The sequence below is a fragment of the Aquila chrysaetos genome, chromosome 9 (genome assembly GCF_900496995.4).
Source record: "Aquila chrysaetos chrysaetos chromosome 9, bAquChr1.4, whole genome shotgun sequence".
In the NCBI taxonomy this organism is placed as follows: Eukaryota; Metazoa; Chordata; class Aves; order Accipitriformes; family Accipitridae; genus Aquila; species Aquila chrysaetos.
In genome coordinates, this window is record NC_044012.1 from 979,718 (window position 1) to 1,005,387 (window position 25,670).

At 44.8% G+C, this 25,670-nt stretch overlaps 1 protein-coding gene across 1 annotated transcript in view; it reads right to left on the minus strand.

The window, feature by feature from the left end:
* ZFHX3 (zinc finger homeobox 3) overlaps nt 1-25,122 on the minus strand; it is a 549,811-nt gene extending 524,689 nt beyond the window's left edge. The window contains exon 1 of the mRNA XM_041125823.1: nt 24,977-25,122. The gene's annotated coding sequence lies outside the window, so the exon portion shown is untranslated. The remainder of the gene's footprint in view (nt 1-24,976) is intronic.
* Between the last annotated feature and the right edge of the window lie 548 nt (nt 25,123-25,670).

Below are 25,670 nucleotides of genomic sequence, written 5' to 3' on the forward strand. Positions count from 1 at the left end.
TAATTTTTGGTAGCAGAAGAGTCATATGTAACAACACAATTGTCTCTATATAGCCTAAAATACTTACCAGTAGGTATTTTAATGCTACAATTTGTTTGAAACGGCATGCAAAGCTGTGAAAGTAAAGAGAATAGGATGAAATTACGTATGTCCATCTCATTAGTTACACAGCAGCTCTGTGGGGTGTTGCCCACACCATCACCCCCCTTCAATCAGGATCTGATTTTACAATATTAAGCAAAATCTCATGTTCAAAAATTAGGCAGAGAAGTACAATGTGGTCAGATGTTTGTGTTTTGCCATATGATTTTCCTCTTCCTTAATTTTTAAATTATATTTAGATCAAAACAGTCCTTGTAATTTACATGAATAAAAGTCTCAACCTTTCCCTTTCATATTCCATCTTCAAAAGCAGCAAGCAGTCGTCCTGTGTGCCAGGCAATGTACTACAAAACATTTTACAGTTTTGCTCCAATTCATGTTTGCTTTTACTTGGTTTTCATTGAGTAGAATGACTTTCTCTGTTCTAAACAGTGAAACAGAGTAGTTCAGCTGAGATGCTACAGGGCTGCTGACATTTGGAATACTATTTTCAGTCCTATTTTACATATGCTTTCAAAATTTATCTCATGAAAAATAAAAATCAGTTAGAAGATGGGCTTATCGGTGTCTCTGGCAATGTGGATGACCTACTTTCAGCCATGAAGAACAGGAAAATTGAATGGCTATTGGCAGCAAAGTTAAAGCAAGGAAAGAGTCAACACCAATACCTGTGCAAATGCCCAGGGAAGAAAAATTCAACCCGGAACGGCGCATCGAAGAGAGAGGTCGTGTCAACCCAATGCCTCTGCAGCACTGCATCACTGGCTGGACTGGGGTAATGGCCAAGCGACACTGGGCTCCCCCTCTGTGGTAGACTCCCAGAAAAAATCCTGACTTCATCTTTTTTCCTGACTACTTGTAACATGCAGAAAAACAGCTGGGAAACAAAATGGTTTAATAAGCGTAGCCTCAGAGTGAATACTACCTTACACATCTTTTAATGACGCACTTTACAAAAATCCAGAATGAGAGAAAAGGAACACAACCCCAAAATTTTTCAAAAAAGGAACCGATTCTTTGAAAAGTAAACTCATTAGAATGAATGAAGGCACTACCTAAGAGGAGAGATTAAAGGAAAAAGAAAAAAAAAACTGCTAAGGTTATTAAAAATGACTATATTTGTGGATAAAGCAACAACTATAAACTTCTCATTGATACTTTATATTTTGTGTGGCTCTTTCTGCCTATAAACAAATTGTAAAAGATGGCAACAGCTAATTTAAAAAATAAAAAGCGAAGTGTTGCGGCAGAGTCTAAATTGAGTCTGACAGTCAAGGTCACATAACTTTTCACTTTTATTTAAAGACATTGCCTTGATTACTGAAAAATATTGCAAGATATACACACAGAAATCTAGAGCCAGGATAGCCAGCCTTTGAGGACTATATCGATGGCTTCTTGTCCATTGCTTTAAAAGGAACAACAGCAATAATTTTTTAAATTGCCAAATGTTCTGTAATTATCAAATTATAGAAAATTGTCAGAAATCATTGATATAATTTTTTGAATTACGTTTTCAGTGTAAGCAATATGTCCTAACTAGTCCTGTTATGCCTGAATAAATTTAAATTATTTCTGGAAAATTTTAAAAATGTTTGCTGCTTTCGTTCACATAAATGGAAAAGCTTTCATTATACCTTTGATTTATTTTAATTGTATTTATACTGTTCTAGTCCTTTTACTGCAAACTTTGAGAAAAAATGTTAAATCTAGTTCTAAAATTCATTATCTGTAAAGAAAATGAGTTGAGCTTGCAATACATGTTTCTAGCACTGAAGGATCAGACGAAGCGTACAAGATCTCACGTCTAACGCAACCGTTCTCATGGGCCCATTAGAGTCTTTATAGGTGGATCTCGCTTATAGCTTTGTTTAAAAGAAAAAAATACAGATTCTGAAGAGAACTGGAGCCTATTTGATGTTCAGCCTCTATTGTCTCCCAGGCAGACCTGAATGAAAGCTTGGAATTAAACAGCCTTTGAATATAGTTTTCATGGTGATCATTGCAAGTGATATAAAATAAAACAACCTGGTTCACACTTCCAGGCTTTCAGAGCCAGCTGCCACATTTCCCCTCATTCATACGCTTTCAGAGTTTATAAAATTATGATACAATTTTGTCACAGAATTTTTATAAATTAAAGGCAAAAATCAGCCATTTTCTTTTCCTTTGTAAAAATCCCTTTCCAGGACCTGCAGCTTTCCTGGTTTCTCCCTCACTGCAGTGCACAAGCACCTTCAAATATTCACATCTGCCCTGGTCTTCGAGAAATTACTTCTGAGTCACTAATACACACTTTAACTGGGAAGCAAATAGAAGGTCACCGATATCTTGATCGTACGCAAACGTCACCAGTGAAATGGCTGTTGAAACGAGGGGGAGGCTTGCCATCGCTCCCGGGGAGCGGGGGGCATCCCTCCGGCCGCCCGCGGCACAAGCGGCGTTTCTCGGGACGGCGCGCGCGGAGGACGGCTGCCCGAGGCGGGAGGGGGAACGGTCGGTTCCCCCATGCTACAGGTGAGAAACCCGAGGGCGAAGACACAAAAAAGCCTTTTCAAACATGCAGGTAACCTGAAGCGGACTTAGACCGGTTGGTGATGAAGTAAAGAGCGTTAATTCAGGCTCCCCCACCAGCACGGCCTCTGGGTCCTCACCACACTTCCTCACCATTGGGTTCATTCAAGGGCGAAACCGTCCCCGTCCGCCGAGTCCCCACGCAGTGCTGCGCAAATCGCTTTGCCCCACTTACATGAGGGGGAAAATAGTCTGAATCCTAAAGGTACGGGAGGATTAGCCATGGAATGGATGAGAGCTCTGTGGGACAGACGCTAGAGAAGTGCTCGATATCAGCAGCATCAAAATTATCAATCATCTGCTTTGCATCTCCTGTATGATCTGTCTCTGGAACCCACATTTTATCCTTTCCCATGATTTTTGCAATCCCCTACATACAATTTTCTTGAGATAAAATTCGTACCTTACATAAATTATGAACGTGGTCTTACTTTTTAAAGTTACACCAATATATTAATCCATAACAGAAGTAGTATTATTACCAATAATAATTGTTATTCTTATTACTACAAAGTAAACGTAGTTTCGAAGGCACAGGAAGTAAATATCCTGCAAACACTGTAGCTGCACGTCTTCCTCTTTCAAACGGCCGTTGCATCATTTTTTGAAGTGGTATCCTTTGAGGAGGTGCATTTAGCATTTTTTGTAACTGTATTTAGGTAGCGCTTTCTGGCATTTGAAAAGATTATTTTAAAACAGGATCATGAAAAAAACCACTCAGGTAAAATAACATGTCATGCCAGGCTCATTATACTAAATATATTGCACAGCCTTAGTATTTTAACTCTGCTATTTTTTGTACCAAGGTACATCGACTCATTCCTACTCAGCGGCGTTTCCACGTTAAGCTATGACTAATTGCAACAAGTTTCAGAAGACAAACCCGCTGTAGATGGCGTAAGCGGCTTCGGCGCAGACGCGGGCGCAGGAGACGAAGACGTGGAAGCATGGAAGGGGAGGGAGGACGAGTCGCCCGGGCTCGCTGCCCCAGCCCGTCCCGCTGTGCAGAGGGACCCCGGGAGGCAGAAGGGCTCTGGGTCGGAGCCACCGCTCGCTCGGTCGTCCCCGAGCCTCCAGCCAGGCCCTTTCCAGCCTTTCCAGGCTTTCGGGCAGGGCCGTGCCCCATCCCTCCCGGCCAGCGCCGCGATTCCCCCGCACCCTCCGCGAGCTCCGCACCGGCTGCGCGCCAGCCGCAGGGCATCAGCACGCCGTCGCCTCGCACGCTCGCCTACTCCGCCTCAGAGGGAACGGCAACAGCTTGCCCTATTCCTGCAGTTTACCTTTATTCCCCGTTAGGCCGGGGAACGCCTAAAATCCCGTGGAAATATTGCAAAAAGTGAGGTGAAGCCACTTCACCTGCTACGGTGACCGACGTGTCGTTAAATGGCCACCGTTGCACCTCGAACACAAGCCTTTGTATGTACGGTGTGAAACGTGGCACGGGAGGTTACATCCCCAGGGAACGCAGAAAAAAACCGAGCGCGGGAGCAGGCTGGAAATGCGGGAGGCTCCGGAGTGTCCCCCGGGCCGGTGGGCACCGAGCGAGTGACACGGTGGGGCTCGGGGAGCCGCCGCCAACAAAGCACTGCCTGCAGCCAGCCCGCGGAGCCATCAGAGCGGGCTGCTCACCGCCTTGTTCGGATGAAGGCAAGATGCATAAAGAGGAACGAAAGAGGAAAGGAGTCGAGTTATAAAAAGAAAAGGAGAAATCATAAATTAAAACAGAGAGACAAAAAGCTTTGCTGAAAATTTTTTTTCCGTGCAAAGCAATAGTGGGAAAAGCATTAAGCGTTACTCTGTTTCTTCATCTAATGACACAGAAAAAAGTCTTTTCTGCAAATAATTCAAGTAAACAATCTCCAGAAAGCATGAACAACAATACCAAATTTCTTGAAATTAGCCAAGCTCACAGAATCAGCAGGCTATTATCGCTGCTTGGAGGCTGCGTCTCCAAAACCATGGATGAGGCAATCTGGGGGGGTGGGGGTGGGGGGGAGGAGAAAAGGGCAGAAAAACCAGCCCCTTCTTTCTCCATTATCACTTACCTGGGATTTAGTTCACTGTAAATTTCATTTCGGAGGGAAAAAACCCTATGACAAACTCACCTTGGCTAAATATCATTTACTGATTTATAACAAAGATCCAATCCACTTTAACTTGCTAAACACTTTGTCGTTGTTTTAAATGCACCACTTCCAAAGAAGGGAAAAATAAAGGAGAGATTTTTAGGTCAAATGATTAAGGAGAAAAGGGATTTAAACCAAGAATTTTTTAAAGTTCTAATTGTTTGCTTATTGACACCAATTTACATGGAGCCACTTAGTGAATAAAGGTTTTCACAGTACATGGCACTTCTTTATGTCAGTTTTTAGCCATCATGTCACAGCCTGGCTTGAAAAGAAGAAATGCTGAAAACTCGTAGGCCAGAAATGAACAGCCTATTAAGATCTGAAAAGCTGTCATCCCCACTGAAAAGACTTGCGTCAGCCACTGAGGATATATTTTAAACCGCCTGTCCGCAAGAAAACTTTAATAATGCAGCCTTGCTCTAATGTCTTGTGAGAGGAGAGGCAATTTTACTTCTTCTATTAACCCAACGTGATTACAATGGCTTATTTCATGGAATATTAAGTTCAAATTCTGCTCCCTGGGAGGACAATAAAAAAAAGAGTGTGCTTATGACATTGCCCGAAATAGCCACAAGGACCGCAACTCCTTGGTGCTTTTAATGCATCCAAGCAGTAATCCACCTTAATTTGCTAATGGTTAAGTAAATTAGCAACAAAATAATAAAATACAAAAAGGTATCAACACAGGAGTAAAATGTTTTCCTCTAAAAAATATTAAAATAACAAAATGATGTTTTCATAAGGATTGCGGTGGCCTTTCAATCCTCTCCCTCCCCCCCCAGCCCCCCCCCCCCCGCCAATTCAGGGGAAAAATAAACTCCTTGTGTCGGACGGGCTTTCGCCATGAGGCAATCATAAGCAAAGCGGTTTGTGCCGAGACCACAGCTGGGACGGCTTTGTGCAAATGGAACCGTTAATAACTGCCTGGGAGCGACAAACACTTTCAAAACTACCTGAACTGTCCCTGGACGGACACCGGGAAAATGGTTTCCCCAAAGAGGCGGGCGCCCAGCCGGGGGGTGCGATGCTGCTGGCACCCGGCACCCCCGGCCAGACCCCGCGCCCTGAGCTGGACCAGCCGGTGCCGCCGATGCAGGAGCATCCTCGCTGGATGCATCCCCCCGCCCTGGGACCCCGCGCCCCCGGCCAGGATACTCCAGGCAGAGGGTGTTTTGAAAGTGTTGGGTTTAACCACCATTTGCAAGTAAATTCAGCGACGTGAAGTCAGGTGGGTCACGTCCACGGGGAACCCCCTGAAAACCCACGGCCGGGGGACAAACGCGTGGCCCCGGGCGACTGGTCTGCCGGGGGCCCCTCGGCTCCAGCCGCCCCAGGGAGGACCGGGAGGGATGCTCGTTCCCAGAGCCGGTGGGCAGAAACCTGCCCTCTTCTTTAATACACAGATACAGGCCTCACCTTGCACTTAAAAATCAGAACCGGGTCGCCGGCGTTAGTAATTCTTGATGGAGTACAAAAATTGAAGCCAGCGAAGAAGGGTGCCCGGCCACCCGCTCTGCCCAGCCGGTCCCGGGCAGCGACGCCTCGACCACATCTCGCTTAATTCCTCTGCGCTTGGCACCGGGCGCTGCAGCCGAATTACCCATCCTGCCGGGAAAGGAGGGAAATGTGCTCGGTGGCCAACGGCCGCCGGGTGCCTAAAATCCCAGCAGTAAGGGCAGGCAGAAGAAAACTATCACAAACAAGTCGTGCTGTTTTCAAACTGACGTAGGATGCAGAGGAAAACTCGCATTACCCATTCCTCCTTCCCGGCACTGCCTTCCTACAACTTTTTCTTTTTTTTTTTCCCCCCAATGTGGAAAAGGAAATAATTTTTTCATTTAAAAAAATTAATGTATGCAAATAGCTGGTGAAATTATAAATAGCCACCATTAATTTCTTCTACCTAGTTCAACAATGCCAAAGCAAAAAGGCAAACTTAAATAAATACATTTAAAATCGCCTGCTGTGTAATAGTAAAGAGACTCCATAAAACTAGAACAATATTTATTTCTTCTTTTCGTAACAGCTCCCTGTTTTATTAGGCCCGTGTTCCACAGCGATCTGATAAGAAGGAGCGAGGCTAAATGGCAAATGGCAAACATCCCAAATCGCAACCTGATGTATTTCCACAGCCCTGACCTTCAGATAAAAATCGTGCAGAAATCTGCAAACCCACCAAATATGCAGCACCACATGCTTCAAGCATTTTCAGACACAACAGTCGGGGGCGAAAAAAAAAAAAAAAAGAAAAGAAATAAGGGCGTTGCTATTTAAAGCCTTTAGCCTTCCCCTCCCTTAGAATTTAAGGATTATGCTCCTATACGGCACGTACAAGGGTGCATATAGACAGACACCATCAAACCTAAAGGTTTCTCACATCCACAGAGGGTACTGTGGGCTTATAGCTGCCTATCTGTGAACATCAGGGAAACATATTATATATAAGGAATATATCCCACTGCTATATTATATGTATATTTAGGAAAATACTTCAAACAGCAAAAAATTTTGCACTGTGAAATTAGCTAAAATTATGACAACTGTAAGAAAAAAATTATACGGGCAAAATTTGGGTCTGGTGGAAGACTTCTTTGATGTCTGGATTCCAATTTAACCCCGACTGAGTTCTAAGAATCAAATGAACAAAGTATATCATACACCCCAAGTCTGCTTGTCAGTGCTAGTCATCATTTTTATTTTATTCTTTCCAGCCACATGTATTTACAAGACCCTGTTCTGACATTTCCTCCCTCCTCACTGGATACGGCTAGTTGCCAAACACATTTGTGACACAGTCCAACTCTGTATTTATTTATTCATTAAAACACATGCATTAGTATCAATAAATATGTATAACAATATTTTCTTCACATTGCCGTATAGATTCCTTCCACAGTCATGTCTCTAGGTTGGGTGCTGTGTAGTAAACATATAGAAATATGTGCTCATCTAATATTTTAAAAATATTTTTAGTAAAAAGACTGCGTCATAAACGTTGCATCTGCACCTATATAAAAATCCACTGTGGCTGGGGATAGCAGTACATTTACTAAATAAGACTATAGGTTAAATAATAAAACCCTGCTTAAATACACATTAATATTTTCAGTATTAGTGCACCAAGGTGCTGACTATCGATGGCATGCATTAGGGAACATCACCTTTATTTTATACAGAGGCATCAGCATGAAGTCTCTAGGAACTGTACATATTACAGGCTGAATAAATAGCATAATCCCTATCATTTTTGTGTTTTGCGTATAAAAATCACTTTTCTTCAGGTACTGAACCACTTTATCCTATAAACCTGAACCGAGCTTCAGGATTTTTGAAGCAGTTGTAGAACATTAATAATATATCTAGGTTGTTTAAAGAATATTTCCAAATAACATGAAATATTTAGTCTACCACCACCACCCCCCCCCGCTGTCCCCACCCTCAACACTACCACCACCATAAAAAGATAAGATTTATCATGAAATGTTTGAGGGGTAATCAGCCATTTTTGGCCAATATATTTTAATATTTATATACCTGACATAGCTGAATATAAATGATACATCATGATTTTCCATAGTGCATGGAATTTATACAATTAACTGAGTGATCCAATGGCTTTAGGGCACACAAGGTGCAAACAATGTTACAGTGGTTTGCTGATGATTGTTATAAATCTTATAAACCATAAAGACATTAAGGTGCATTTTGTTTACACCATTTATTTTCAAATATTATATACACCAATATTATTTATCATTGAAAGAGTTACACTTTCCCAGTGTATTTATTTCATGAGCTACATTTATATAACTATTTAAAAAATACAGCTTGCAAAATACATGTTTGAAATAGGCAGTAAAATTTGATCATTTTCAAGTTATTTCTAAAGATTATGGTTTTTCATTCTAAAATCAAGAAAACAGTTAAACATTACCTATATCTGAAATGCCTAATTTAAAGAAACACTTAGACCAAGAAATCCGCTGTAGGTAGATACACCCTGCACCCCCAGAACCATACATGCGTGCTTTTATCGAAAAGCGCATCCATCCCTCCATCTCCCCTCAGCAGCGCAGGAGGTGCAGCCTGCTCCCCCGCAGCATGCTGTTTCGACACCGTTTCTTAGCCACGTTTTAAAAACCCAAACCACGTAGTTTGAAAAGCTTAATCTACAATTTCAGAGAGAAAAACATTTACAAATACGCAGCCCTGGACTTCACAATATGAATATGTATTTTTCCTGGAAAGAGCTACGTCCTCTGCCTCTCTATTCCTATTACATATAGATGCAGGAGTACTGAGCGTATATACTTACAAATAAAAATTCCCCCAAATGTTCCCGAACGGCTATAATGTCCTAGTATTGTTTCAATTATTTTCATTTGGGTTTGCATGGTTTTTGAAAGGCCGTAGCCCCAGTATGTGAAATTTGAACCACCAACGGTCCTGAGCGAGCCCTGGCAGCGGTGGGGTTGTCCACCCGTTAGCAAAAGGGACCCGAGCGCTGCAGCTGCTTATCAAATCAGTTTTATGTTTCTGAAATGAGTTCCTGCTGCTGAGCCTGAATTCATAGACAGTCAGGGGAAAAAAAAAAATAGATGGATATAGCCCAAAACAAAACCTCTGAAAACACATCTAGGGTCCTGTCTCTTTGTGCACGTATAGAGACAGATGGGTATATTTGTTTTATACCTATGGAAACACGACATGCCGATTACATGTATGTGTGTGTGTGTGTATTGTATAGAAAATCCCTGCAAAAAACCCCATGTTATAAAGCCCTACGTTCTTGCTGTAGTTTTGTTTGCTTTACCAGAAGTAAACGAGTACTGTCCCTTTTTGCTGCCCTTTTTGCAGCACTGGCAGCCAGGTTTCTTTCTGATATTTTTCCATTCAGGAGGCACACGCATCGCTTGCCGAACGCAATCCCGTTTTTTCTTAAATTTACATTTTTTTCTTCAGCTAAACCGATCGGAGCAATAAAAAAAGCAAGCACAATTTTGCTGTTTACTGTCCTTTTCCAACATGAATATAAGACCAGCCCTGTAAGCTACCCAGAATTTGCTTTTCTTTTTAATACTTACTGGCCTGCTTAATGGTTTCTTTCTAATGTACATAAAATATAGAAGTAGAGAACAGAAACGTGGAAATGGACAGAATTGTCTGTTGACTTCAGGCATCGGAAGTGTTTTGTTGCAAATTCAAAGGTGCTAAAATCTCATCAATGAGTGGGAAATAGTGCTAAATACAAGCTCTGCTAACTTTATTTTTAATGATGACTTTAAAAAACGGGGATCAGCGAGGTGAATGTAAAAACTGTTAATCTTAAATTTCTACAAACCCAAGTGTCAGGGCAAGCATGTATGGTGCATCAAGCATAACAAGATGAAAACGAGGAGGTGTGGGTGAGGAGGGGGTCCGAGACACTTGCTTTTCTTGAATCCCTCTGAATACATTTCACAATTCATCAGTTTTTGTCTTTCCTGCCACGAGTGAGGACAATCAGACCAGACACCCATTAGATTTTTCATGCAATTTTTTTTTTTCTTGTTCATGACATGTTGGCAGGGAGGATGGCAATTCTGAAATCTTACCAAATGAGAAAAATGTCAGAAACTGAACTGACAGCTAGTGGTTACTATGGTGATAGGTGATATTGAAAAAAAAATAAAATAAGACTCAGTTAATTCAAAAGGAATCAAGTTCAGTATTTTTAAGCCAGTTGATATAGATGAAAACTTAATCCCGATACTGGGATGTTATCTTGTTTTAGCTAAGAGCCAAAGAAACCATTTGCTTGATTAGATAATTAACTAGATACAACCAAATATACAATGAAAATTACAGTTAAACCAAAAATAAAAGAATATTAATAATATGTTTATAAAAAAGAAACAGTCATATTAGGAAAAAAAGCAGATTTGGAAAAATATTCTGCCTGTACGAGCAATCCAGAATTGTCCTCTCCACAATCACAATTACCTACACGGGTCCAGTTTTCTCCCATCAGTTTTGAGAGAGAAAGAGTAGTTTCGTTCACTGACAAAGACAAATCAGCTGGAAGGTAAGGAAAGCTGCTGACTGATGTCTTCAATAGAAAGAAGGCTGCGCATGCAAGTTCTGCAGGAACCTGAATATCTCCATATTTGTGTTTATGTATTTTATGGGCTTTTTAAAAATTCTCAGGGGAGCTATTTATGGGGCCAAAATAACGCGAGATCTGGTGTTCGCATGGTACTTCCATCGAGGAATTGAAATACTAAAATACCATGAGAACATCAGATCTCATGTTATTTCGGCTGCATTAATGGTTCCCTTAGGTATTAACAAAGCCCATGAAAAACAAACACAAATATTTGAGGCAGAAATATAAATGCTGGAATATCCACCGCCCCCCAACAGAAAGCCAGTACACCGCACACAAAAAAACCCTTTCTCTTCTTTGATCGCACATCCTAAAGAAAAAATTGCGTAACTGTGCACACGTAAAATTAATATTATATTGAAATTACTTGGCAACCGCCTCTGTCTTTCTGGCAGAAATTTAGTTTGTTCCCTAACGACCCCTGAGGAAGGTTATCTTAATACAGACGCACGTGATGTTTTAGGGATATTGTCGCGAAAAACAACTTTTGAACGCAAAGATCGCCAAGATAATTTGAATTTTGAACGCGCTCCCTAGGTGGAAATGGGAAAAGCGATGGATGGACGCACGCCTCAACCACACAAAAGGTAGCCCTCGTATTTCGGAAGTTCGACCCGTTTCTGCGTTTATTGAAGCCGAAATCCCCATTCTGCTGGGAAGGAGACCGAAAGGGAAACGTTAAGAGAAAACCGGGTCCTTCCAGAACTGCGAGTTCGGAGGCAGACGCAGGATTCTTATTTATAACAACCAGTTGGTGTTTAATGAGGGGGGGGGGGGAGGGGACGGGCGCGGGGCCCGCGCGCGCTCCGGCGGGCGACATCGCCACCTGCCGGGGGAGGGGGGGACGGGCGGCGCGCCGAACCGCGCGGGCGTCGAAGGCGGGCGAGGGGCCGGGGGAGGCACCGCGGACACAAGGCGGGGGGGGGGGGGGGGGGGGGGGGGGGAATAAAGATCTCTAGAGATAAAGATATAGATCCGTGGTCCCTGACACACCGGCTCACCGTGCGCCGCTCCCCAGCCCCCCCGGCGTCTTACCTCCCCACTTCCCACCCGAAGACCCCCCCGGGCGCTGCCGGCGAAGCACCGAGCCGCGGCCCAGGGCCGAGGTCCCGCACCCAAACGGGCGACCCCCGGGGTGTCCCGCAGCCAGCCCGAGGTGTCCTGCGTGGGGCGGGCAGGCCTTCCCGCAGGGCCCCTCGAGGCCTGCCCACGGCCCGCCCCGGCCGCCGGCCCTCGCCCTCCGGCCGCCCGGGGCAGGACGAGGCCAGCCCGAGGGGCGCGTCACCCCCTGAGCCGAGACAGAGAGTGACAAGGGGGGGGGGGAAGACCACCCCCCCCGTCGCCACGTTACAGCTGGGGAGAGCAACCTCCCTCCCTCAGAACCGGCGTCGGGGACTCCGCTCGGGCGCGGCGCGGCCCGTCCTCCGCCCGGCCGTGAGGCGGCGGCACCCCCCGGAGCGGGAGTCCGCCCTGCCCCGTTCTGCGGCTCCGGGAGCAGCAGGGGCGGCCCCCGCCGCCTCAGCCGACCTCGGCTTCCCCACCTACCTCCTCCGGGCGGGCGTCAGCTGCGGCTGGGGCCAGGGCAGGGCCACGACAGCCGCTGCGGGAGGAGAGGGGTGCAGGCGAGAGAGGACGCGTGAGGAACTCCCTGCGGTGGGCTCACAGGGCCGGAGGTGGGCTGGACGGGGCCGGAGGTGGGCTAGGTGGGGCTGGAGGTGGGCTAGGCGGGGCTGCAGGTGGGCTAGACGGGGCCAGAAGTGGGCTAGATGGAGCTGGAGTGGGCTAGACGGGGCTGGAGGTGGGCTAGATGGGGCCAGAGGTGGGCTAGACGGAGCTGGAGGTGGGCTAGATGAGGCTGGAAGTGGGCTAGGCTGGGCCAGAGGTGGGCTAGACAGAGCTGGAGGTGGGCTAGGCTGGGCTGGAGGTGGGCTCCCTGGGCTAGAGATGGGCTAGATGGAGCTAGAGGTGGGCTAGACGGAGCTGGAGGTGGGCTCCCTGGGCTAGAGATGGGCTCCCTGGGCTAGAGATGGGCTAGATGGAGCTGGAGGTGGGCTAGACGGAGCTGGAGGTGGGCTCCCTGGGCTGCCCCATCTGTGTCTGCAGCACTGATGGTCCCTTGTCACCTGCACAGCCCAGCAGGTAAAAGCGAGTCAAGCGGCTGCAAGAGGCTTTGCTTTGCAGGGCAGGGGAGCTGGAAGGCAGCAAGTCAGAGACGGAACAGAAACTGGCTTCTGCTCTCATTATCCCACATGGTATTCTCTTTATTAACCTGGAGTCGGGATGTGGCCCCCATCATACCCAGCGCATCCCATACTCGACGATTACGTTTCTTGTGCAGCAAACCTGCTTTCTCTTCAAAAACACACACAAACTTACCGAAAAGTGATGGCCTGTAAACAGAAATTGCTTCTGAAATAGTTTCAACCTAGATCCACAATGCCAAACTTTCACTGCTTGTTTTAGGGAATGCAGATGCCTGCTTGTTCCCATCCCAAACACAGGAACAGAAAATTTGGGAATCTTCACTGTCCTGGATGAGCCCTGCTGTCCTATGACGGCCGCACTACTGGGGTGGCAAAAGCCAAAGGCTCGAAGGTCAGGCAATACTGAGGATGCATTTCTGTCCCTGTAGGTAAGTAAGTTCACTGGAGCCAGGTTTTTAACGAGAGTCCTGCTTTTTCAATGCAAATAGGATTGCTATCAGGATACATTTTCATCCCGGGTCTTTGTAGACAAAACATCTCCCCTAATATCAGTGATGGCTCCTACGTTTGATTGCATGTATTACTGCATTAAACTGCTTTGGGGGGAACATCAAAACAAGTTCTTTATATACTTGCATTAAAAAACTCTTGTCTAAACAACAGAATTACACTCAAAGTAAAAAATTGCCATTTTTAAATAAATGCAATTGCAAAAAAGGTTCTGGGTGATAAGGGAACAATAAGGTAAATAAACCAAACCCAAAAGATACAACAAACCTCATTTCAAGATAAAAACCAGTATAAATAACTGGTTTGGACTGTTTAAAACTGTAATTATAAATGATACTTTCATTATACCTGAAAACCAGAGACTGTTTAAAATTGAAGCCTATAGAAAAAAGTAAGTATTGCGTCCCTGTAAAACTACTTAAAAATCTATATTATGTATAACTCAAAATATGGTAAATTCGGTGAAATCCTGAACACCAGCAAAGAGGTTTGTCTTCCAACCACCACACCAGGAAATCTGTAAAATGACCATATGTAAATACACATTGAAATTGAATCTTATTTTTTTAGATACTTCAAAAAAATCAAAAGCGTTTTGTTTTTTTTTTTAATGTGGTCTACAGTATCCTTTTTACTGGACATGGAGGTGGAGATCATAGTAGATTGCTAATGTTAACTAATAATAAAAGACAATTAAGAATAACACACTTTATTCTTGTCCCCTTCTTCCTTTTAAAAAATTTGATAATGAATTAAATTGTGATAAAATTTCCACTGGTATGTGGGATTATTGTTTCTTCCTTAATATTTTCAATTGAAAGCCAGATGGTGCCTTTTTGATACAGTACAAAATGCAGCGTAGAATTCTAGAGAAACCAGAGTCACTGCAATCTGTTATTTTTATGTGTACATAGATATACGTACGTACATCTGCACGTATGCGTTATAATGCAAACCACTGGTGACGTCTGGGCGCTGCTCAAGCAAACAGAAAGCCATCCTGCCCCAAAGAGCTGACACAGTGACTTAACCTGAGATAGAATGAAAGGTCAGAGGAAAAGTGGGAGATAATAAGGAAAGAATAAAAACATGCTTAGAAACATGTAATCACATAAACTAACAGCACGCATAAAATAATGGTTTTGAATGGTTTTCATATATATGCTTGAAGCAAATAAAAATGCAAACCTCAACTGACCCATCACTGCCTTTCTGACACCTCAGCCCTGGTACCACGCCATGGTATGTAATCACGTACCTTTATTTCAACATACACACACACCTTAAAATACGGGGGGGGGGGGGGGGGTCTGTAATTGAGCCAGACCACACATATTCACTCATTAAGAATAAATCTATATGAACTACCTCCGGCATTTTTAAAGTAACGCTGCTTGTGGGGTCTGCTGATATTTCAAAGAAACAAGAAACTATTTTCACATCTCATTCCCATAATGGATGAGCTGCGGAGCAGGGGAACACTCTGGAAACTGTTCAGTTTGTCACATGGACATGGAAATTCCCTGATACTTCCACATTAGCCTTTCAAAGCTGAGCTGTTTTGCCGGTCTACTTGTATACATTAGGGACCGTGATGGTCACAGAAGATCTTTTTGTTTTTTAATGGCAAAAAAGCATATGTAAATAATCCCAAATGATCAGGTCAGTGGTCTTAGGCTTAAAGCAGGGCTTCCCATTGCTTTTTCGTAACCCTCTGCTTTGTAATTCTGTAATAGCATTTCAAACACGGAAACCCAGAATTTTGCAGGAGCCTGGTGGCACTCGGTGCCCGTCCTCACCGGACCTGAGCCGGCCGGCCGGTGAGGACCTTCCATCGAGAGCCATCTGGTTCCTTCTCTGTTATCTGCAGGTGTCATTAAACAATCTGACCAGAAATGCCACGTTTTGGGGTCCAGTTCTTACGTTGTTTGTCCCATTTCAATACATCTGAATTCAATGAAATTAATCCTGCTTTACAGCAGCAAGCAAGGAAAATAACAGTTCTAAGTGGTCGAACCTTTTACCAGCCCCCCGGTGCCAAAGTCTACCAGCTGTTAAGTCTATCAGTTTTGCTCTTTTCAATTTTTTCAGGCACATTCTACCTCCCCTTTCTGCTCAAAATTCAATTGCCTTCAATGGGATTTCTGCGTGAGACGCACAGCTCGGTCACAGTCGCGGCGACCGATCTGCCCTGGGTTTCGGCAGAGGCCAAGACGCAGACGCCCTTCCCGGGGAGGACGCCAACGGGGAGGGGGTCTCTGTGCCACGGGCACTGCGCGGGATTAGCACCTGAGCAAGGTTTGATTTATAACGATTTAACAAATGCAAAGCACAGTTCTTTATCTGTTCTCATGCCGTTTGGTTCCAATAGTCATTGCAAACTGATTTGAGTTATTAGCGCTGCCGAGGTTAGCTATGCTCAAAAACCTGCATCGACTCGGCTCCGAAGGGGTTGCTTACGTAGGGGTAAGTTAGCCATGGCATCAAGGAGAAAAACACGGTATTATTTTCACTGTCAAAGATGCTTTGAAAAGTTGTTTAAACAAAGTAAAGTAGAACACCTAACTATGAAAGTTATACAGAAACATGATCACTGAACTTTACATTTAGGAAGAATTAAGCTTTTAAAGAGTTTTTTCCACTGAAAAAAAGCCTTTAATGGTAGTTATCCAGGTGGCCCCTGGATTTATTGTTGGATTTCGCTTTGACTGCTATGGGGTTCCCAAGGGGACTATTACGTCAATAATTTCTAAGGCAACATTTTATTCCAGGTAACTGAAATTCCTTAGAAGATGAGAGCTTCAGCTTGGAGATTCTCGAATCCCATTTGAAATCACTCACACTGACTACAGAAGAATTTTTAAAATAAATTATTGTATAGGCTTCTGCTTTCAGCTATTTATATAATCTATCTATATATATTTATAAACATTCTTTATATAACAATTCAGAACTTAATTCCCCCTGAAGCTATTAAAACTATGTATTTAATTACATTCATAAAGGAGTTGCCTGGGATACAGTCAAAACCTACCACTAATTCAACAGGTATTACACATTAACACACTTTGCAATTCTGAAAAATTAGTAATATGGGCCATACGCTGTTTTTGTTCTGTGCATGGAACTCCCATCAGAGTCAGTCAACAGCCTTTATTTATAAAGTCTGGGGTTTTATGAAGAAGTCTATAATGACTATTTTTGGTCAAGCATAAAAGAAAAAGAAAAGACAGAAAGGTCTTTGAGTTTCCAATGTACAAAGCATATATGGCTAGTAGGAAAAGTAGAGTAGGACTTCTATCTAGACTAAACAAATTTCAGCATAAAATGATAAATGAATCGAGGAACTTACACTCTCAGATCCCAAATTATATTAAGTCACTGATTTTATGAAGCCAGAAAAAGGTCATTGCATGATACTTACAAACTATAGTAAATAACTAAAATTTATGCGGTAGGATGATTTTAATCGTTAGTATTCTTAAAACCTTGAAAATCGATACAATTTGTAACAAATCAGAAAAGTTAAACAGAAAATATAATTGTTCCTTTTAAGACCTATTATGTTTAATACCCGTTGGCCATATTTGTTCCACAGGTCACGTATAAAAATAAATTTACTATATTTCTTGCATTTGATTAACAGAAAGAGCCTAATGATACGTGTCCAAATTCCCCGAACGGTTGTCTCTGCGCTAGTGTCTATATGGGCTTTCTTGCATAAACTGAAAACCATCTGTCATAAACATATAATCGCTTTTAAATCCACCACACCCATTCCTCCTGCTCCCCAAAAAGGATGCATGTCAAGTATGGTCTGCTCCTGAAATATTCCTTGCAAGTTGCTAAGTGGATATAAAAGAACACAGACCTAAAATAATCTGCAAATAACTGTAACACAAGCCCTGAAAAATGCTTTTGGATCTGGCGAGAGGGGGGAGAAACGCATCCGTCGCCCGAGCCAACACCGAGGCCGAATCTGGGCGAACCGTGCGGGAGGACAGCGTTTGTCACTGGTTTATTTTGTAAATGTGAAAGATTATTACAAATCTTATTTAAATCAAGTTTCCTTTTGAATGTTTTCTTATAATTGAACAAGTGTTGAGCTGCACTGGGCTGTCACAGCTGTTACAATACATGAACCACACTTACAGTAACAGCTTTCGTTCCACATTTTTGTGGAGTAGTTTCCATAGCGCTGTGATCAGCGTTTGCATATTTTTATACCACTTGCATATTGAAAATAAACTCTGATGTTTAGCTTGCTTTCTCCAAGTGCATCTGGTACTTAAATTTCCTGAAAAACAAGCAGGCAACTATGATTTAAGAGCAAACAGTCAGGGTGCGACACCTTGTTTTACTTTTTATAAAGTTATTTTTAGCCTTCCTTTCCCTTAAAAGTGTAACTTAATAGTATTTGGGATGAGAGGGCTTGGAAATAGGCATTTATCTTAATTGTCATCCCTGAATTGAACGTTAGGGCAAACTTTTCCATTCACAACAACATACAGTAGAATCAGATACTCTGCACGTAGCAATACGCTTTGCGTAATTACCTGTGCCTCAATTAAACCTTTTGACCGGACCAGGAGCGCGGCGCTCAGCAGTTGGAATGGAAGGGCAGTGCCGGTGCCAGGCACCTGCTCCCCAGCCGGCCCTGGGGGGCTGCAGCAGCGCCCGGAGAGGGGACCCCGGCCCCGGCCCCCGCCGGGCTCTTGGCCCGCGGGCATCCCTCGACGGTGGCGGGGCAATGAGGTGCAACCTAAGCAGTGGCCGGGCAGAGCACGGGCCCTGCTGCGAAGTTTACCCTTGCTCGAAGAGTCGGTCGCTTCGTTATTAGAAAAATAAACACCGGTTTACAAACTTCTGGTTTAAAAGAAGTGCGGTTAGCGCGAGCTCTTCTTTCGGAAGCAAAGCAACGTCAGGACGGGGGTGGCTGTGCCTTGCCTTCCCCTCCGAGGCGGCTCTGAATTGCCTGCAAGGGTTTATCGTGCAAAACCGCCCAACGCCCGCTGCCGAACCCCGCTTCCCCACGGCGCCGCTTCTCCCTGCTAAACACCTTCCGAATTAGCAGATTGAAAATTAGCAAAATGCAGCACTGCTTTTCACTTTAAATTTTAATAAGAAACAGAGACATCTTCTCTCTCTCTTTCTTCTGCTGTTCCTCCCTCTCCTCTAAGAACAGAAGGCTGCTGGTGAAAGGAATGAAAATCTGGAAAGAATTTGGGGTGGACTGGCCAACCCCCTTTCATTTCCTTCAGATGTTTACAATCTAGCACCTTTCTGAAGACAAAGATGGGAAAAAAGCTATTTTTTCTTTTGACTGAAGGGTGAGACAGGGGGGTATTAAAAACTGATCAATGTAATTTTTTTCACAGAAGTATTTGCACATCTGTGAAATAATGTAATTTATGAAAAAAATCTTTTTATATGACATTCATGATTATAGCCTGATCTGGAGAATTATTCAAATATAAAATTAAATACTCAAAAACTAGCTGTGCTGTGGATGACTGAGCTTTTACCAGCTGTGCATCACACTTCTATAATTCTATTAAAAGTATATAAGTGAGGCTTTCCAAGTATGTCTGAGTCTCTTTTAAAAGGAATGTTACATTTCTAAATGGCTTTATGATCAGTTGCTTTTTGTTTTTTCTTGATTATCGTCCCAGTTGTTGGATATGTTTTATCTGACTGTACAAAAAAAAAAAAAAAAGAAAAAGAAGAGGAATGCATACCCATGGAAAGCGCTCTATAAATTATATTGTATTTTATTATCACAGGGCTTAAGGAAAAATTGGCTCTTAAGAAAGGTTAAAAACCTTTAAAGTGAATTCTTCTGTTTGGTTAAAAGTACTTTTGCTTTAATATGATCCATCTGCAATCTGTACCTGGCCTACCCCCCGGGCCCAGGGCAGGCAGTGCTCCAGGGAATGGCGCGATGCCCAGGGGACCAGGGCACGGGGCAGCTTCTGCTGCCCAAAGAGAACAAGTTTGGGTCGCCTGTAACGCCGTCTCTGTCCTAACTTCCCTCCCAGCAAGACATCACGCTTGCTCTCGATTCGGACAGCGATTCCCGGATTTTTGAACAATTAATCGGGCGGAAGACGAGTGGCCGCGTGCGCTCCCAGGTGTTATTTCACACCCCCGGCGTCACTCCCCGGAGCGGGATCCAGCGGAGAAGGCGCGGGGCGAAGGCAGCCCGCTCGGCTCAGCCGCAGCGGACAGGGCTGCGCTGCCAGACCGGCTCCTTCTCGCAGGCACAGCCTCCGAAGAAAAGTTCAATCCTATTTTCTAAGCTTCAGTGTAACGCTCGGTATGGATCCTCCGTGGCTTTGTTATTATCTACAGGTTACAGAGAGTATAATCTTGAAATTGGGTGTTCCTTCCCATGCCACAAGCCAATATTTTGCCTAAAAGGGAAAATACAATCCTAAAACCCACCTAAATGCTGTGGTATAAACTAGCCATTAAAAGAAGAGCACCAACAAAAGGCCACATTAGTAAAAGACAGGGGCTGCAGTTACAGTTTAGCGAAGAGAGGCAAAATAAGGGATAAGATATTGTTTCTGCTGCCTAAGACAGACGGACTTTAATAACACTTAACAGAATGATGCACATTAACGATCTCAGAAAGCACTTCTTATGCCTCATCCATCATGCGGAGGAGAAAATGAAGCCTTCGACAGCATTAGGAATTATTCTAGATCTTGTCAGTAATTCGCAGCTTCTCGGTAGTATCGTAACACAAATTTGTGTGTATGAGACACTGACCATTAATCTAAGGGCTTTTTTTCCCTCGCCGCAGCGTGCTGAGAATGTATCAATTGTTTCATGGAGAAATTTCACAGATGAAACCTTACTAAATAAAACAGGGGAGAGGAAAGAGATATAGACAGAAACATAAACAACTGGAACTCGGAGACAAATTATTATCTTTAAAACAAAAACCACAATAAAATCTCCATATGTGTGTTTTCTGAACGGGCAACAAGAAGCCTTCTTCACTGAAAATACGCAGAATATGCCGTGATTACAAAGTTATGCTCATACCTACAAACATACTTATAGCTAATTTTCGAGGCTTCCCCCCCCCCCCCCCCCTTTTTTTTTTTCTGGAGTATAGGAAAAAAAATCCTGATTTCTCCTCCCAAGAGAGTCATGTATTTTTACAAATAGTAGCAAAAGAAATTTCAATACAAAATGCCACGCGACTAAATAAACAATAGCTTTTGGCAACCTCTTCCTTAAGTCGCAATCTGCTGTTAATCGCATGATAGCTATTTCCACTGGAATCTGTACTACAAAGCAAAAGGTCCATAAATATTTGTACAGCAAACTCCTCAGAAAAAAGCCTCTCTCTGAGTACACTCCAAATTCATTTCTATACATGCAATGTAAAGATGAAAGCTAATGAGTTATATGAAGTTTATGATAAATTAAAAGTGTTCTGCTTCCAACCCCATCCGCCAGCAGATGCGTGTTTACACAGATATGATCGACTGCTCCACAACAAAACACTTGTCAGACAGAATGAGGCGAATTCGCCTCTGCGTGTGGAGGAGCTGAATTGTCTCAGGGACAAAAAAAAAAAGATAGAATTTGATCAAATACTAATCAGGCAGCAATAATCAGCCTTGCAGTATCCTAAAACATACACTATTTTATCTCCATTGAAATAATGACATATATCCAAAAAGTCCTCAAAGAAACTTGGGTTTGGGTAATATATTGTGATTGCAGCAGATATGCGGGATTAAAATCAGTCTTGATCTTCAAACAGAATAAGAATGTATAGTTCTGTTTACTGCACATACATTTGTATATAAAAGATATGACAAATATTTTAGGTTATTTAGAAATCCGCATTTCTTTATTTTGAATTTTTACAGACCGAGTACTGGGAAAGTGATTTGACAGTCACAGGTAATGGACGCAAATTACAGACTAAACTCATTAGAAATTATAAACACTCATATAGTCTGTTAAACCCCCTGACAAAACCTGAAAATTAGAAATCCAATAACCAAGCATCAATAGGGTCTTTAACGGCTGGACAGATGTTTAAACTGCACGATGCTTGTGTCAGGAGTGAGACGAAACAGTTGAAAATCAAGGTTTGCATTAAATAACAAGGCATTGATGTCAGATCAGATCATTCGTATGAACTGTTTTAATCCGTCTTTTGCCATTAATTTACGTCCTCCTGTTATGGTACAATTTTGTTGTTCTTTCGTTTTGCATAGCATTAAAAAATACAAAATAAGGAAATATGCAGATGAGACAGACTGTTCTCAGGCAGGCAGTATAGCCACCCTCAGAACAGGACTGCTAGCCAGCGGGTATCTGCAAAAAAAGCTAGGGCTACCGTTTCCGAACAAAAATGTAGGTAACGCTTTCAAATAAAATATGGTCTGCAAGCTTTAATTTTTGGCTTGTTTAATTAAATCACAGGGGGAAATATTGCAAGAACGGTCACCTCACCAGCAGCAACCAAATAAATCCCAAGGAAGGGGCACTGGGATAGCAAAAGAAAAATTGTTTGCGTTCCTAATGTTCGGTCTGACCTGGAAAGGATAACAAAAGAATCTGGCATGAATATGTATTTTTATAGGGAGTGCTGCTGGTAAACATACCGAATAAAAGAGAGGGGATTATTTTAAAATACTTTCTCCTTAACTCTCAATATGTTTAATAGGATGGTATGAAAAACCATATATAAAGCAAAAGCATATTCGGCCCGTACAAAATTCTTTACAGAGCAGTAAAAAGGCAGCCGGATTTCAGCAAAAGAAAACAAACAAACACCAGAAATCCTGTAAAGCTCCAGCGTCTCCCCGCGAGCCTGCCTGCTCTCCAGCGCCGAGATAAAGACCCAATCTGCTCATCAAACACCTCCGGGCTCGGCCATCTAATAGGAACAAATTGGCAATGACTGCCCAAGCAAGTAACACAGGCCCACTGATTTGTAGATTGATACTGATGCCTAATGATCCCCTTGGGCAGATCAATAGCAACAATCCTCATCCCTGCCTTTCTTCTTTATTGGCACAGAGGAGCGAGGCGCGGGGCAGCCGTGCACACGCGTGCACCGTGCTTCAGGTGCACGGGGAGCACGCGGCGCAGGTGCTCATGGGCGACGGCTGGGGCCCGACGCACCCGGAGCGCCTCCGAAACGGTGGCCGAGACGACGCCGTCTCGTCGGTTTTGTCCCGAGAGGTGCAACGCTGCTCGTGCTTTCCCTTCACGTGGATATTAACCGCGGCTGGGGGTGCGGCGTCCTTCAGCGCGGGGCCCACGCTGGCTGCGGGAGCTGCTCCCCCTGCACCCCTGCTGCCTGCAGCGCTGGCGGCCAGCGCGCACCTCGGGACGGGCCCGCGTCCGCGGAGAGGGAAAGCTCGGAAACGCAGATACCGAGATGAAAAAAACACATTGAGGAGTTGGGATTTCTGGGAAGGGAAGGCAAACGTGGCGTTTCGGTGGCAGAGGAACGAGGGAGGTAGTGACAGCGGGCATTGTTTCGGAAAGCAGGGCACACAGGCGGGTGGGTTCATCCCGCCCGTGGCTGTAATAGCGTTATGCTGCTCTCCTTCTCTTGAGGCTCTCGCCTTTTCCCTCCTCTCCTTTCAGTTGTCTTGCTGTCTCTTAGTGCACTAGAGTATGATCAATCAGGCAATTTCAGCGCAGGATTTTTATTCAGTTAACCGCGAGTCACTTTCATCTGCTTCCTCCAGCCCCACCCCTCGCAAGAATTAGGGATTCTCTATTTATTTATTAATCTAGTGAATACAGTTATCCCATTAGTATATCTATTTAAAGTCCCTGGTAATACCCAAGAAAAACTAATAGAGTTGCCTTGCTTTTTTCTCCCCCCCCCCCCCCCCCCCCCAGTGAATTAATGTAAGCGATGTTCTGCAGACTTGCAAGTGGTCATTTCCACATCGAGGTGCTGGCTGGCGTCACCAGCAGCGCTGAACTTCTCTGGCAATTGTTCTCTCTCCCTAGAATAACTGCGTATAAACATTAAGACTTTATCAGATGTCCCCAAATTATCAGGTAGGCAAACACAGGGGGAAGAAAAATTATCAGAAAGTTTGTGTCTACTGAATATGAAGTATTAATCTTGCCATTAATTTGTACGTGGTGTCACCTGCGACGTCTCCCCCGGCCGGCCCCTTTGTACACACGCCGGGGGTGCTGCCTAAAGCCCGAGTGAGGAGCAGAGCAGAGCGCGCAGGCACGATTTTTAAACCCCATTCAGGCTCGCAACCAACCGCCTGAGATCTGCTTTGTTCAGCAATCACTCCGGTACTTTTATTCTTTATGGCTGTTTTATTAAAATGTGGATAAAGCAAAAGGCAAAGGATAAAATTAAATTTCATTGACTGTAAATTTCTAAAACATCCCTCCAATAAAGGATTTTTCCTTTAGTAACAAAAGCGTCTTTCCCATCTTTTCGCCTGTCTCGGCGTATAGTTGCAAGAAGAGCGGGACCGCGTTAAAATCTCTGTAACTCGACCCCCGTATTTCCTAAATTACCGATTTTCTGAGTCCTGCGTGCTGCCTTTTTTCTTAAACACAAAAAGTTCTCCCGGGGCCGGGGCGGGGGGGGGATCCGCACCACCGCCCTCTCCCCGGCGCTGACCATTTTAAAATTTAAATTTGGCACTAATGATAAGTATAATCATCGCAATCATCATCAGCACCGCCGCAACGCAAAGATGCATCCTGTTAGCCTCTGACATCAATCAGCCGCGCGGGGAAAGGGAAAAAAAAAAAAAAAAAAAAAAAGGCAGGAGCCTCCCCGGCGCCCACCCACCCACCCACCTCCCTCCGCGGGCCGCCGGCAGCAGCGCTCGCATTTAATTCCCCGCGTTATTATGTCATCCCCGCGCTAATCCCGGCCCTCGCACCTCCGACACTTTCACATGCAAATCGGCCGGGGAAGGCGCGGGACTGCCCGCGCCCGCCTCGCGCGCAACACCCCCCCCCCCACCCCCCCCCCCGCGGCCCCCCACGCGCGGCGGCGGCGCCCCCCCCCCCCCACGCGCGGCGCGGGCAGGCCGGGCGAGCGCTCGGCGGGGAGGGGACGGCGGGAGCCGCACGTGTGACGGCGCAGCCCTGCCAGCCCATTTGCATATTCACATCAGCGCCGCTCCCGGCTGGCTTTAAGCGGCGGAGGAGCGAAGGTGTCCTCTCCTCCCGCCCACCTCCCCTCCCGCCCCGCGCCGGCGGGAACCCGAACGAGAGGGGAGCGGGAGCCGGGGGGGGGGGACCGGGGAGCGGGGGGGGGGCCGGGCGCGCTGCCTTACCTCCGCGGCCGGCTCCCGCGCTCCGAGGAATTGCCCCTGGTTCCGCCAGAATTTTTTTGAGAGCCATCCTTCAGGGTTTTTAGTTCTCCCTTTCTCTCTCTTCCTCCTCCTCCTCCTCCTCCTCCTCTCCCCGTGTTGTGACTGGGTTTATAAAAAAAATAAAAAAAAGACAACTCCATGTTAAGCTAGCAGTCAGGGCATGGTGAAGTCTGGGGCTACAGGGGGAGGGAGGAGAGGAGGGGAGGGTCACAGCTTCGTGCCTTACAAAAGGGAACCAAAAGCCGGTATATTTTTTTGAATATCCTACACAAAACGCTGGCGCGCATATACACGGAACGCAGGCGCGTGCCGGGCAGCGCGCGTGCCGCTAATTAGATTTTCACCAAAAACCGTCAACGTTCAGCCTATGACGCAAATAAACGCAATGGCATTCCGCGTTAATGTGCGAACTCCAGCCCCAACCTGCCCTCTGGTTCCTCGGCGCGCGCAGACGCCCGAGCGGGGCCAGGGTTTATGGAGCGTGCAGCTCTATTTGCAAGAGCCCCTACGATGGTGGAGTGGCCAGGTTCAGCCTTAACCACACGTTACCCACGCGGACTATTTCGCCACAACCCGGCCGGTACTCCCGGTGTCTTTTTGCACAAATTAATCGCACCGTTCCGTAGCTCCGGTGACAGTAGGAAAAAGGGGAGGA